Genomic DNA, 14,955 nt, shown 5'->3' with positions numbered 1-14,955 from the left:
TCCTTTCTTTTGTTGCCAGCGCTTTCCCGGGCCGAGCCGGAATTCTTTATTAGATTAGAAAAGAAAGGGCAGGCAAAGCCCGAAGGCGGCTATCCCAATAGGCCAGCGGGCGGAACGAGGAGAGGGCCCGGCAATCATACGACCGCGGTCGAAAAAGCGTGTTCCCTTCCGATAAGACGCACCGTAGCCCATCCTCAGCCTTCTTCGTTTTCAATGAAAAAAAAATCCAATCTCGATCTCCGAAAGCGTTTTCCTTCCCCCGCCGCATCCCCCTCCCTTCGTCGAGCCTTTCCTTGTTTGGTTGGGGAAAGCATTCCCAACTCTGAACTTGGCGGGCATTCTTTCCAGCCTTATTCAGGGGTGAGTTTGTTTGGTTTGAACAGAGGCTCAAACATGATTTGAAGGTCCTAGCTACGCCATGCGTCCAATACAAAATCTGGAAAGCAGCAGGGATGACAAAAAAAGGACCTAAGAAAAGACAAGACGCTCTTCTCTTGGGTTTCTTCCTCCCGCGCCCGCCGCCTCCCGGCCCGTCTTAGAGGGGAAGATTAGCAAAGCGAGAAAAGACAGAGGGAGTGGGAGCAGCATCTTATTCTCTTCGCGATAACTTCCGGATCGGAGAAGCATTCGGAACGGGCTCCGCGTTCATTTCGTTGGCAGAAAGGATCTAATCCATTCGGGGCTTTCGGGGAACCCAAAAACGAAGTCTTTTTACTTTTTCATAGATAGAATCCATGAGAGATAGACAAGAGATAGATGAACGAGATATCTTTTTTTTTTTTTTTTTGGGGGGGGCTGTTCGCCTTTTGAATCTGACAAAGGTTGTAGTAGGGGCTTCATAGCTACTTTCTTCTAAAGGAAACCGAAGAACCAACCTTGAGTCAATAGGAGCCCTACTTCCCTCTTTGCGACCTCATCACTTCCATTCAAGCGCAAACCCATTTCTTTCTTAGTCACCGGGCGGAGCGCACCTTTTGTACTTCAGTAGGGCGAGCTTTTTGATAGTGACTTCTTTCGTTTGGTAGGGCGACGAAAGGCTACTTCAATCTAGGAAAGAGCCGGAAACTCGAGAGGGTCGCCTTTCGAAGCGTTCGCCGGTAACCAAAGCGTCACTCCTTTGATTATGTCGTGACGCTGACTGAATCCAATCGTAAAGTAGGCATTTTGCTTTGCCTTAGACTCTATTGAAACAAAGCAAAGAAGGAGGCGGAATGGAGAAAGGAAAGGGACAAGGGCGGTCTTGCTTGGCGCGAAGGCTGCTGGTTCGGGGGTAGGGTACGGTACTAAAGGTCCTCGGACTTCCAGGCGGTTTTTCTTTTTGGCAGCTGTTCACCGTTGGATCTCGCCAATACAGCCCCCTATAGTTTTCGTTACCGAGATATCTTTTTTTTCATTGTTCCCAGGGATTTTTTGGGTAATCCGCTCCCATGCTGCAAACAGTCAAATCTGAACTGAACCTTGTCGCTCTTCTTTCCTCGCGGGCAGGAAGCACACCAGCAGCGTGCGTTGCGTGATTCTACTGTGTTTTTTGCACTTGACTGGGTGGACAGTTGACCGGAAGAGAACTTCGATTCGCCCGGCCAGCAGGCGGGCGTCGTGCTTATCTTGTGTGACAACACTACAGAGCGAGTGGCTCTTCTAGGCGGGCAGCTGTGTGACAACACTACAGAGAAAGCGGCGCTTTCGTGTAACATGCTATGGTCTCAACGCCCTTACGAGGTAGTGATGAGTTTCACGCGCTCTAAGCCCGGCCCGCGCGCGGTTAGGAAGATTGGCCGCAATCTGAGCGGTACCACCCACCCTACCCTACCACCTATAGGCGGCCGTCCGTCCTACAGCCGCCCGAAAAGGAACTGCAGTGATCTTGAATAGGAATCCTACAGCGATAAATAGAATCCCCATAAAAATACCACTAGATCGAGCACCAGTGATTTCGTATCCGGTCAAAATCTTGGCTAATTGATCGAAGTGGGTAGCTCCAGTAGACCCATAGATCATGGAACAAATAGGGTGGGTAGGCCCAACCACCACACTACACGTATAGACGCGAACCCCCCTCGTTACCGTACGTGCGACTCTCACCGCATACGGCTCGCACAAAGACTCCTAAATCCATCCCGAGCCTTTTCTTCCACCTCTCCTCTCCAATCCTCGATCAAACTTGCCTTTCCCAGGCGCTATGAAATGGGCGGTTTTTCCTCCGCCTATCGTATGTATCAGCTTGGCTTCGTCCAGAACCAAGGAGGCATTCTGGCGGGCGCGTGCGTGTAGGAAGGCCGACCACTACATAAGCTAAAAGACTATGACTACAAGCCAAGCCGGAAGCGACTCGCTTCTATTCTCGTTGGGATTGGATATGTCTATAGATCGTAGTAGTTCGCCAACCTTTCTAACTAACATACGATACAATTTCACTTCATGGAATGGCCAAAAAAAAAGAAAGAGCTTTGCTCGGTTGGCCTTCCTACGCTGACGAATGCCTCCTTTCTCTTCTCTGAAGTCTACAACAAACAAGTGGGAGAGGCAGGATTCGAACCTACGTAGAAAAACTTCAACAGATTTACAGTCTGTCGCTTTTGACCACTCGGCCACTCTCCCCTTCCCGGGCCGAGGCCCCCCTCAATGGGTTCTAAGAAGGAGGGCGCCGCCCTGAATCAATCAAAAAAAACTTGATTTGATTGAAGGGAACTAATACTATTTATTAGCTTAGCTAGCGTTCCGAGAGAATCTAGTCATTTAGTAAGTTTATAATAAAAGAATCTCTGTAAAGCAAGGGGCAAAGCTTCGTAGACAGCTTCCCCCTCATGTAGTCGTCGGCCTTCCCCAGCCCCCCCTTCGTCGCTTCTGGCTAAGCTGCGAGTTCATGAGCAAGTGAATGAACGAGCCATGTTCCTAAAAGGAGTGACCATCTTTGTTTTCTTCCCTTCCCCTATCCCTTCAAAGCCCATAGGTTGTTGGGCGCTAGCGCTTGACTAATAGAATCTCAAGTCAAGGCTCTTCTGCTGAGCGAAGCTGCGAGCCTACCCTTCTCGAGCCTACAACAATAGCTTACGCTTACCAAGCCTAGTCTACTAAAATAGGGCTACAGCAAGCAAGCTTTCCCCCTTCGTTTGTTGTGGGTCGCGCCTCACCGCAGGCACTGAATGAATGAAATGAGTGGAGATCTTCCTTTCCTTCCCCCCTTGTTAATTACCAAGAACTTCGTTGCCACTAGTGGCGAAGAAAAATTCGACCATCCCACCTAAAAAAAAACAACTCGAAGCCTAAAAAGAAGAGAGTTCAGTCTACAAGAAGCTGGCAGAGCTTTAGCCATTGGACTACATCTATCTATCCTACCTAAACAGTAACCCTTTTCTTGTTCCTTCTTCGAATGACGCTAGTAGAAAGAAATTCCTTCCGGCTAATGAAGATACTACTCCAGTCTTCCCATTCATTCCCAGTGGATCCTTCTTCTCCCTAAGAATTGAACGAACCAAGTTCACCTATACGAGAGAATAAAAAAAACCAACAATCAACTTCCCACTTTGGATGTCCCACGATTCTGCTAGTTTAGAAACTAAGGAGAAGGACAGGGGTCGCTAGGTCAGAAAAGCGATAACTAACAAATCTCCCCAAGTAGGATTTGAACCTACGACCAGTCAGTTAACAGCCGACCGCTCTACCACTGAGCTACTGAGGAACAAGGGACTTAAGTAAGCCGACTCTCGTTCTTTGGACCAACCTATGACCGAACAAAAATGGGTTCGTCACTCTTTCTTTTTCACATACACCGGGAGATAAGGTTACGAGAGCAAGCCCCTCCCCGGCCGGAGAGCCTCCAGGACAAGGCGGCGGCGGTCAACCATCCACTCTTGAGATTCATATTGATCAATCGATCTCCGCGTCCTGCCAGTTCGCTAAGTAGACTCACTCTACCGAGATGCAACAAAGGTTGGAACTATTCCTGCCAAAAACAAGGGACCTACTTCTCATCCTAGGAGTGAGCAGGTATGATAGAGTCCCCTCTCTGTCTGTCTCTCCGAGTTTCTACTACTAAGTAGCACTTCTGCTATTCAATCATAGAATCGATTCCGATCCAGCTGAAAAAGCCCTAACTTATTAGGTTGCTAGCGCCCTATCTATAGTCAGGGGCCTCTTCTTGCTCGTTAGCGCTAACCTTTGATTGCAGCTAGCGCGCCCCCCTTCTTTCTCAAAGTAAACTTTCTCGCTTGTTAGTCAAGCTTGGAAGCCCCTACCTTTATTGGGATATTTGAAGAAAAGAAGCGCAGGTTTGGAACCCAACCTATACAAGGTGCTGGTCTCGATCTCGCTTGGTGGTGCCTCTCTCGATGATTGTTGAGTCAACATTGATTTCGTGCTTGAGTTGGAGGGCCCTCCCTCCATCCATCCATCGAGTCAAGTAATTCGCTATCGGAAATTTTTCCGCCGCCTATATCATCTCATGCTTCTTGTTTCTCCGAATTGGTTCCTAGTCTGAGTCAATCAAGATTCGCCATCAAGAGAGGGAAAGGGAAGAGCCTTTACTTTAGGTTAGGCCGGTCTCGGCATTCACGCAATTCCCCCGTCCATCGATCGATCACGCGAGTACGCATCCAGTCAGCACATAGCGAACGAAAAAAGCATTCATCCTAGATTGGATTCTCTTCCTCAAAAAAAATGTCTATCAATTGATCCCTATCCCTATTCATTCGGTCAAAGTCTCCACGGCCTTTTCACGCCCCTCTACTGAGAGGCGCACCATGTTGATAGGAATCGGCAAAGACCTTCTTGTACACGTCCTCGAGGGCAGCATTCATGGCAATCATCACTACTTTCTCCCGAGGGCATGGTATGGCTTTGTTCTTGGTGTTGTTTAATAGATGTCGAGTGCCGCTTTTCCCCGTCCGAGAATCTCCATCTGCTCTAAGTGGGCGAGCTAGAATCCTTATGTCAGGTTGGTTGTTCAAAAGACTTTCTCTTTACCCTTTGCATCTTCATCTTTTTGAAAGCCCAGACCCGGATCTTCATTAGTCCTATTTCAGGTGCAAAGCCTCTTCAATAAAGACCTCTTTCTCTCTTTCTTTTCTTTCTCCCCCATTTCTCATTTTTTTTATTGAAAGAGGATAAGCGCTATCCATTGAGTAAAGGGAGGGTTTGCTACAGTGATTCGGGCGGTTGGTGGCCCCTTCGAGAGTTGCGGGTCCTTGTCGCTGCATGAGTGGTAGCTCACGCTCAAAACTCCTCCGACACGAGTCCTAGTCGTTGCGCTGCGGCCCCTTTCCCGGCTTCGCTTGCGCGATTTGCACTTCTAATTGGTTCCATCCATCCCCGACCCTAATGAATGGACTATGAAGGGGTCAGTCAGTCAAGTGGTTCGGGTTCTCGGTCGGTTCCCGTTCGCCTGCCCCCCTCTAAGTCCATTAGTGGGTAGGGTGGTCAACTTAGAGGGCGCCGGCCTACTCTTCAGACGTGTCCTCGACAACCTGGCGGTTGTTCGGTCTCCGCTTTTGGGGGCGGGAGTGCTTGGTCGCTGGGCTTTCCTTTTCCTCAACCAATTCGGTTGTGTCAGCCTGGTCTAACATTTTGTTATGAGCTGGCTGGACAAAGATGGATTGAAGGGGCGTATAGCCTTTGAGTTCAAGTGGCACAGGACCTTCGATCGACCATGGGGCGTATTCTACCCTTACCGAATTCATTCTATTGAAGCGTAACGTAAAAAGATCCTTCTCATGTTGCATTTCTTTGGTTTGGAAGTTCCAGAATGTTGTCTGTGGATTTCTAACAAAGGAAAGCCCTCTTATGTTATGCCATTTGATTATTTCAAGTTCCGTGCTGCTCGCCACTCCCCGAGGCCAAGGACGGGGTCGAACCGTCATTCCAGGATTTGCAGTCCGATACATTTCCATTATGTTACCTAGCCAAACCCGCCACCTCATGTGCCAAAGTAAAATGATTGTTCTTCCGTCCCCGCTCCCTCTTTTTCTACATATGCGGTGGCGGGCGGAGCGCTCTATATGACCGGCGGCGGGTTACCAGAGAAGAGGGGACCACTTCTTTCTCCCTTGCCTTGCTCAATCTTCCTTTTCTGATTGAAAGTAGCAAGCCACTCCACTACTGGTACAGAGGCCAGATAGAAGGTTGCTCATCCAGCCCAGCGGATCCATTGTTTATGCGGCAGTGCGATGCAAAAAGGTAAGCTTAGTAAGGTATAGGTTGGGGAAAACTCCAAAACTAGGGTTCCAAAAAGCTTACCTTATATATATAAAGTTTTCGAAAGGGGCACCCCTACTATATATACCCCTAAACTACAAGCTAGCGCGCAACGGCTTTTCAGCCGTTGTTACTTGCTGCTTGCAGGCTCGAAAATCTCTCTTTCGCCTCTCCTCCCTGTCTCCATTCTGATTGATTCGCTTCTTCCTTCGCGCAAGGGCTTGGTTCGCCCCCTGTTGTCTTGCATTTTGTGATCCTACGCTTCAGTCTGCCTTTTTCGGATAGCCGGGATCCGACGTTGATTTCCGATTGAAATGTCAGCTCCAGGTTTTGGGCGGCCCATCTGGTTAGTTCAGCTATCACTGCTGTAAGCCCCTGCGCTTGTTCGGCTGCGTACTCCCCGTCCGCCTATCTCACACTCCCAAAGCATATTTCTTATTTCATATTTCATTTTCCTTTCCTGCATCTTTCTTTCTATCCGGCTTCGTGCAGATAGATGTTTGCCGGGGGAGATTGGTGCTCCTTGAGGTATGCCCTTCCGGTGGGTTCTTCCCTTCTCTGTCTTTTCCATCCAGTGCCCGCACTGCGTCAGAAAATCTTCGTCTTCGATCTCTTTTCGCAACGCAATAAAAAAAAAGAAGTCTAACAGTTTCTCTCGGCATCTGTCTTTTAAGTCATTGATCTCATATCTAGAAGGTTGCAGGGGGGTCTGCGTTCACTATGAAGCCTACGCCCGTCCATTCCTTTCAAGCTTGATCCCGCCCTTAGACTCCTTACGCTGTTCGACTGAACTCGTTGGCTCCGCGCTCTATTCGGTCGGAACCCGGTTCGAGAACCTTCTCTCATAGATTCCCTTCACCAAGTCATCGCCAGCAATCAGCTCAACTCCCTTGGTTGGTGTCAAAGGGCGAGTTCCTTTCTTGTCTTGCCCAAAAACTTTCTTTATTCTCATTGGAGAAAGACTCTCCCGCGGCAAGGTTTTACACATAGGGCCAGCTGCTTTCTTTATCTCGCTTGCCGTTAGTCCGTCTAGCGCCTTTCGGTTGGGGTCCGCCCCGGGAGTTAGACCGCTTGGGTTATATTGATTTTATAGTCTCTAAGGCAGTCAACGTGTCAGCCATTCTTCTCCCATTAGACTTTTTTGAAATCCTTTGCTCTTTTTCCTTCTCTCTTCCAGTTCTCTCCCTCTACTTTATTTGACAGGGGCGGAGAATACCACTCTATCAATAACAAGAAGAAAGTAGCAATTCAGTTTCAAATGGTTTGAGCTTGGAAGCAACTTGCTATCTATCGATAGGCGAGAACAGACTCCTATTGGCTGCTTCGCCTATCTATTCTATGTTGGCCGGCTTGGAGACATCAGAGGAAGACCATCATCTCTATCCGGGTACGATCATAGCTTCATTCATTCGTTGAACCTTGGGGATAACCATTAACATTGAGGTCAATCACCACACCACCTCTATCATACATACGACATTACATGACGCGAGAGTGCATGGTCAACACACACCTAAAGCGCCTACGTTCCGCTTGCAGCCAATACAACCACAACCTAACTTGCACGAGATTCAACAACCGAAGCTACTAGTAGTCCCGAGGGGACGGCATCCTCCTATAATAGTTAGCAGTACTGAACAAGCGAGTCATCGGTTCGGGGAAAGAGAAAGAAAAGGAAGCAGCCGAATGGATTCGCATTCCATTGAAGTAGGGTTCCAAACCCACCATTCCGGCCTATTATTGATAGGGATTATTATCAATAAGATTGAGTCCAATGTGGTCGAGCAACTAAGTAAGATGCCCGCCTTTCTATGCTGTGACTCCTCTTGACTTTGATCGCGAACTTTGGGACATGATGGATGCTCTTTCTCATCCTGATCGAGATGTGCTTTCAGCGATGGGATTGGAGCCTCTCTACTGTCTCCGCCGCGTGGCAGTGAATGAGAACATGAGTTGAGCTGCTGCTCGCAATTGGGATTCACGAGATCCTGTTAGTACATGTGATTAACCAATTGAGAGATGGACACAACCCAAGGAGGATCGTCTTAGCAGAGACTATCGATGGATTGGATGCTCATTTTCTAAACTTCAGCCTTCCTTACGCAGGGCAGGCTCACCTTCATACGCTGCCACTAACCATACGGACGAGACAAAGATGGCTAACCTTCCCTTACTCAACTAAGGGAAAACCAGGGGAAAGATAATGGAAGGAAAGCTCACGCACAAGAAGAGGGGCACATCTGCAGCTGCCCAGACACACAAGATTGTCCGCGAGGGACTCGGGCATTACACCCGCAGACTGGAATCATTAACCGATCATGAAAATAGACCAGATATTTCACGAGACAGGGTGGGTGCCTTGATCTTTGCATGTGAGACTTGCAGTGGTAGACTTTCTTGTGTTGTGGCGCACCTCCCTCTGAGCTTGTTCCGTTCCACCCATCATACCTAATACATAACAGACTCTCGGAGCTAAGCTGGACTGGATCTTTTTCTAAGTTGAAAAACATAAAACAGAAAAAGTGCTCTCCAATTTAAAAGCATGCATACATCTACTAGCATGAAATTCCATACCTGATTGAGAGGATAGGACCCTTCCATGTAAGAGTAAGAATGCTTCCTTGCTTTGATGTGTGGTGAGATACACGAGTGTGAGAGAGGATAAAAGAAAAGTTAAAGTACACTACCCTCGACTCTTCCTTCTACTCCCTCTTTGAACCTCGTTCTTTGGCTTTGATATCCTCTCTATACTACCATCCTTTACTTTACCATTTTTCGGCCTAACGACTGCTAATTGAGGAATTTTTTGCTTCAAAGGCTCTGCTCCGTCAGGCCTTCTCTCTAAAATGGGCTTGGTCTAATAGTCCTAATAGAATAGGCAATGGAATTGATTTACGTGCGAGTTACCCTTTTAGTGCTGAAATGAACACCAAGCCAAGGGTTGGTTTAAGCGGATGACCCCAGGCTCTCTTCGGAATGGATGGTGGTTCACTGTCTTGACTCGAGTTATTATCTAAGAGTCAGATCGCTTCTTAGCCAACCGAGTGAATGAGAAAGAATGGAATTTCTAGCTATGATTCAAAAGAAAAAGAATCAAAGGTTACGCTCCTCGAAGCAGGTGATTTTTCTATCTGCTACCTAGATATTCAAACAACAACCCTTTCCTCGGCCGTGGTGAAGAAGGATTGAGAAGGCCATGTGTTAAGCATAGTGACACCGATCCGCTTTGAGGAGGGAGATTTTTATTGCTGCTAGCCGGAAGGAAGGTGGATTGACTTCGAAGCTTTAGGAATTTTTTATCCTCGATGGAATGACATGGAAGTGAAAGCCTTTATAGAGGAAGGTTTAAAACCTTACTAAAAAGATAGAAGAGTGATGTCAAAGACGAAGAAAAAAAGTTCCTGCTTTGGGTTAATTGAATCAAGAGTAACACTTTCAATTGAATCAGGAATCCTATTCTAAAATTTCACTTATAAAAGCAGCCGTACGAGACCACCTGCAAAAAAGAATAGAAGTTAGATCATATATCATATCTCCGAATCGAAAAAAGTCTGTTTGAAGGACCCATGGGGCGGTAACTATAAGGGAGGAGTTTAAACCCGGCATTCTCCGACATTGATTCCTAACGACGATAGCTCTACTTTTAGTAATAGTAAAAAAAAAAACGAAACATTTCTCCCCGATTCGTGTCCTATCACTAGTGCTTACTCTCGATCCAAGAATACGACAAACCTGGTTAGTTTATGATAAAAAAGTAAAAAAGACCAATAAAATAGCCTTTCATTTCATTTACGTTAGTGTCTTCTGGATTCTTCCCTTTTTTAGCCACTAATAAGGAAGGAATGCAGTCTCGCGGAAAGTCTTCCACCGAAGTTCGACGACCTACCGGTTACCAAGCCACACCTTGATAAAATAAAGAGTGTTTTCTATTTTTTTTTTTCCTTTCTTTTTAAGTTGAAACACAGTACGATCTTTTCAACGGGCTGGGCATCGGCTCAGAGCGCGATATCCCTACTGAGCTTGCATAGCGAGGATTGCTTTTTTTCTTTATTTATTGCTCGTACATACGGGGGAAGTTTCGGGCAAAAGCAGAAAAAACCCGAAAAAAAGAAAGAAAGCAAGATCATAACCTTCCTATGTTGCATTTTTGCTTATTTTATCCTGATAATTGAGTGAGGGATAAACATAAGGGTAGGTTTTAGTTCAGTTCGTTCATGACGTGGTATACATATTCTTTCTCGTTTGGTGCATTCTCCGTCTTTCAGAGGCTAAGCCTTCTAAATTGGTCACAGCAGGAAACCCATTCATCGTGGGTTTCAGTTCTTTGATCGAGTTGAGGTTTTTATTCTTCCAACGAAGTCCTTTGCTTTTGCTGGGGGCAGAGAGTACGTCCATTCTTTTTTAGTCGAGTTAGGAGATCAGCCTTTCTTTAAGTCGAACAGCTTCCGTCAAATCATGAGTTCGGACTTTGGCCCTTGATTCGTACTAGCAATTAGGAGATCGTCCTCGGACAAAGAGCTAAACAGCCTTAGATTTGATTTGATGCCGACGTTGAATCAAACCACTTCTTTTTCAGAGCACTAAAATCAGTAGAGACACCCGAATGGGAAGAGGCCGCATCGGCTAGCTGTTAGAATGGTCGTACATGGGTTATAGGAGCAAGAGTACAGGCGCTCTTGGACAAGTAAAATTTCGAAGCCGCTTCATTGTCTAAAAACTTTCAGCGGGGAGCAGCAGCAGCGCTTGAACGAGATAGGGAAAATAAAACTGAAACTTCCCCATGCTCCAGCATGGAAAGGATTCTAAATTAAGAGCAAACAATCTCCATCTCCATTTCATTTTCCCTCAATTATCAGCCCAGAAAGAGTAGTAGGCCTAGGCTTAACATACGCGCTAAGACAAATCTCCTTGTCTAAGAAGGTCCTTAATCACATCATAAGCCTTTTCTCCTTCGCATCACTCATCGCCCTCGATTTGCTCTCTCAGTATCCCCAGATTTTTGAATGGTTCTTTCCGCCGTGAACTGCCAAAGTGGTTAGTCTGCGACCCCCCCTCATTTCCCGTAAGTGAGAGCACTGCCCGAACTCCATTCTAGAGGGCCACCTGCGCTACCAATCCATCTAAATAAGGTCTTCTCCCGTCTTCTTCCCTCTTCCTACGGTCTTGACCTGCAAAGTGACTTCCGAAAGCTCCCAATAGGCCAAGTAGCCGCAATTAAACTAATAGAGTAAGTAGGAAGGAGCTCTAGATGGGATTCACACGCAGCTTTTTATTCACTATTTACCCTACGCGCCTGCCCTTCGGGGACCTGGCATGAATCTCCGACCGTAGCGTAGCCTTCGCTGCCCTTTTATCTTATCCGATGATGTTTAGCAATCGAAAGGACAGGTCAAACGAACTGATTCGTATCCTAGTCTCCGATCGATTTCGTACCGTCACTGTAGAGGGAATTATCTCTTTCCGCTGCTAACTGCAAAGACACTCGAGGGAGTAGGACTGACCACCTCACCTTTTGGGAAAAGTTGGTAATCCGCCCTCTATGATTCCCCAATCCCCTCACGCCAACACAGGAGCACGTCAACACAGGAGTTGAGGGTACACCCATGCATATGTGTAGCTCTTGGCTCCGGTTCCATACTGTCTAATCTCCTAGGTCTTTCAGCTGAAGTCCGAAGAATCGATGGTCCCGCCAATTACTTCTGGAGCCCCTTTGTTCGTATCACTCATCGGCCTCGCTTAGGTTCCTCTCGATTATCCCCGGATTGGAGGATCACCTTTGACCTGCCCGACATGCTGTTGACTTGGAGATGAATTCTCCGGCCGTACCTTCTGCGGTCCTTACGCTTGGGCGGTCATGTTGGGACCAAAGAAAAGTAGAAGCCTCAACCGTGTCGAAGGCATTATAACTAAAGTACGCGACCTCAAAAATCAACATCTACATCCCGTCGCTACCCTTTCAGCCCTTTCAATGTTCATCTTCCCGCGTGAGGGTGATCAGCGTTCTCGTTCACGAAGGCAACCGAGTTGCTCATGGGAAGGAGCATGTGAGGGAGAAGGACCATTATTCGTCTCTTCGAACGGAGCCCAGGTTGAATTCGCCCCCGGGTTTCCTTTTGTATACTATGTATAACCTCCTAATCAACAGACCTTTCCCGAATGAATAACCATTCATTTCATGAAAAACCTGCGCTTGTTAGCAGCTAAATCACTCTCTCCTCTCGTAGTGGGCCTCTTTTCTTTCCCCCGCTGGCATGATAAAAGGGTCCATTCCACTATCTCTTCTTCTTGTGAGAATAAATAGAGGGGTGTGCTTTCCCTTTGAATGAGTAGATCTTCCAGCCCCCGTGCCTCCCTTTACTCAATGCTCCTGAAGTCCGAAAAGGAGACTGAGTGAACAGGGGGCAGGGAAGTTAAGTTACAGAAATGGTAGTCGTGGACTGGTACCGTAGTACTGCCTACTTTTGTCCTTATTGTGATCCCTCACTCTGGGCTAAGAGAGTCTCTTAAGTGCTAGCGTGGCGGGAGAGCAAATAGCAATGAACCAACTCTACATAGTTCCCCCTACCAAGAACTACTAGAGCTCTCTATGCGAGGAAAAGGGTAAAGATAGGCGGATTGACGCATCTGAGCAGGCAGGGAATACTTAGTGCTTGGAATATGAATGCTATGAGGCTTGGGCGAGAGAGCAGGTCTAGGAGGCCCAGATATTGCATCATGTTAAAGCAGAAAAAAGCCATAAGAGCTGTAAACAAGTGAGATAGGCACGAAAGGGGGGCATTCTGGGGATGTCTTTCATCAGCCAGCACCTTCAACAGCCAGTAGGACAGATGCCGACACAGATTCGATTCCAGATTCAAGATAGGGTACGCCCGAGGACCAGGCATGGCGGGATAAAGCAACAAGCAGCAAGGGATTGGCTGAATAGAACAGATGCGACCGGGAATGGGATATTGAATGGAAAGACCGAAAGCGACGTACGTACTGGATTGACCAGCGTGTGCCAACTACTCTACTTCCCTATTTCTTCCTTTTTAACCCCCCCTTATTGGTGCACTCTTTCCCCCAATTCACCGATAGAGAAGAAAGAGATAAGCAATGACCGGACTAGACCAATCAAAGCGGACCAAGGTTTTTGTTAGCCAACCGCGCCTATTACAGCGCCTCTATTACAGAAGCGAAAGCGATGTGCCCTATTGACCAGCCGAAGAGCATCCAACTAAAAGAATGAATGGGAAGCAGGCCCGGTCTATATTGCTCTAGATATCTTTACTTCACCTCTCCTCTACCTATTCAACTAATTGAATTCCGGATATAAGCTTACCCTTTAGTGCCTGCTGATCCGTCTTTTCTATTAACTAAAACTACTATACGCCGTGAGGCTTTTTCGGGAAGAAGAAGGCCTCGCAGACTCGACCAGAGCCAACCATCTGAAAGTAGTAGCATCTCAACTCAAGGAATAGCTAAGCAAGAGAGAGCATCTTCAGACCACATCTCAGTAGTGACGAGCCACAGAGCTAGACAAGAGAAGCGCTGTCTCATTAGCATATCAGCCAACGTAGCCGGCGCTTCTTCGAGTTCGTGCCAAAGTCTATCTTTCGTGCTTAGCGCTTTTCATTTGTCAAGACCCTTTTTATCACTAGCCTAGCATCTATTAGCATGATCGTAGCGGCCTCCGTTCCAAGACCCGTCTCTTTTGAAATGCCACAAGAGGTCAATTGCTACAAGAAGAAAGAGCGTACAAGTCAAAAGCTCAATCTATCTTTCCTATCAAAGTCGTAATTCGTAGGCTTTCCCTCATCAATAGGGAGCTAGAAGAAGCGAGCAGAATCCATTGAAAGTCCCGTCTGTCTCCTAGATGGAGTCGCTAAAAAAGAAGCAAAGTGCATTAGTCACAGAGTGAAGCATAAGAACGAATGGAGTGAGCAAGCACGGAGCGAGCCATAGAACGAGCTAAGCCAACTCAAGAGAGAGCAAATCAGTGCACAGCTGTGAGTGAAGTCACATTGGTAGTAGCATCTCAGTAGTAGGAAACAGCCGGCATGACAAGACAAGGCGTGGGTAGTAAAGGCAGTTCAGTAGACAGAGTAGGGTAGCGGATCTCAAGCTAGAGCGAATCAAGTACGGAGGTTTCGGGTTATGAGATCTCTTAAGGTTCAAGCGTCAGTCATAAAATAATCAGCTTATATAGAGTCTATATTATATAGCATGCCATACCCCCCTCCGGTTTGTTTCTAAAGATCGATGTCCCGATCGTTTAATGCAGCCTGCTGCTCCGCGGAGAATTCATCTCGCGGATGGGGGATCGACGCTCGCTGTACGATGCTATTGAGTTCCTCCTTAGGCAGTCGTTGTATGATGCTATCTAGTTCCCCCCATCCGGAAATACATCTACAGGCGCTTGCTGGCCCCCTACTACTGGTGGGGGGGCCGGCCGGTCATCCAACATCGGTGGCGCTAGAGTCAAATCGAAATTAAAATCACTCCTATATGGAATGGGCTGACCAAGCATCAGAGGAATCAACAACTCTTGGGCCTCAAACTAAAGAGACAAAGGAAAAGGAATGGCTTAGCTCTAGCACTTGCACTTGACTCCTTTCGTTCGAAGGTTCACTCCTACCTTCAATCGTACAAGACTAGCAACAGTCCTTACTTTCTGACTTGAATCACTAACTACAGCTACTCCGTTCAGTTCCTTCCTCCCTTCACTCATGCTAAACAGAAGAAGTAAAATTATAGGCTTTTTTTTACATCTCGATTTGACAATAC

At 47.1% G+C, this 14,955-nt stretch overlaps 1 protein-coding gene and 2 non-coding genes across 3 annotated transcripts in view; all 3 read right to left on the bottom strand.

Moving 5' to 3' along the window:
- The window catches only part of LOC130134650 (NADH-ubiquinone oxidoreductase chain 2), a 6,356-nt gene extending 2,745 nt beyond the window's left edge, over positions 1-3,611 (bottom strand). The window contains exon 1 of the mRNA XM_056307943.1: positions 1-3,611. This exon is cut by the window's left edge and continues 2,745 nt beyond it. The gene's annotated coding sequence lies outside the window, so the exon portion shown is untranslated.
- Positions 2,516-2,598, bottom strand: TRNAY-GUA (transfer RNA tyrosine (anticodon GUA)). The gene has a single exon. It is a non-coding gene; the product is annotated as a tRNA-Tyr (tRNA).
- Positions 3,608-3,679, bottom strand: TRNAN-GUU (transfer RNA asparagine (anticodon GUU)). The gene has a single exon. It is a non-coding gene; the product is annotated as a tRNA-Asn (tRNA).
- Between the last annotated feature and the right edge of the window lie 11,276 nt (positions 3,680-14,955).

This window comes from Syzygium oleosum, unplaced genomic scaffold (assembly GCF_021117445.2).
Source record: "Syzygium oleosum isolate NSW1041296 unplaced genomic scaffold, Sole_v2.1 Sole_v2.63, whole genome shotgun sequence".
Taxonomy (NCBI): Eukaryota; Viridiplantae; Streptophyta; class Magnoliopsida; order Myrtales; family Myrtaceae; genus Syzygium; species Syzygium oleosum.
Note: the sequence above shows the minus strand (reverse complement) of the source record. Positions and strands in the feature narration are given on the sequence as shown.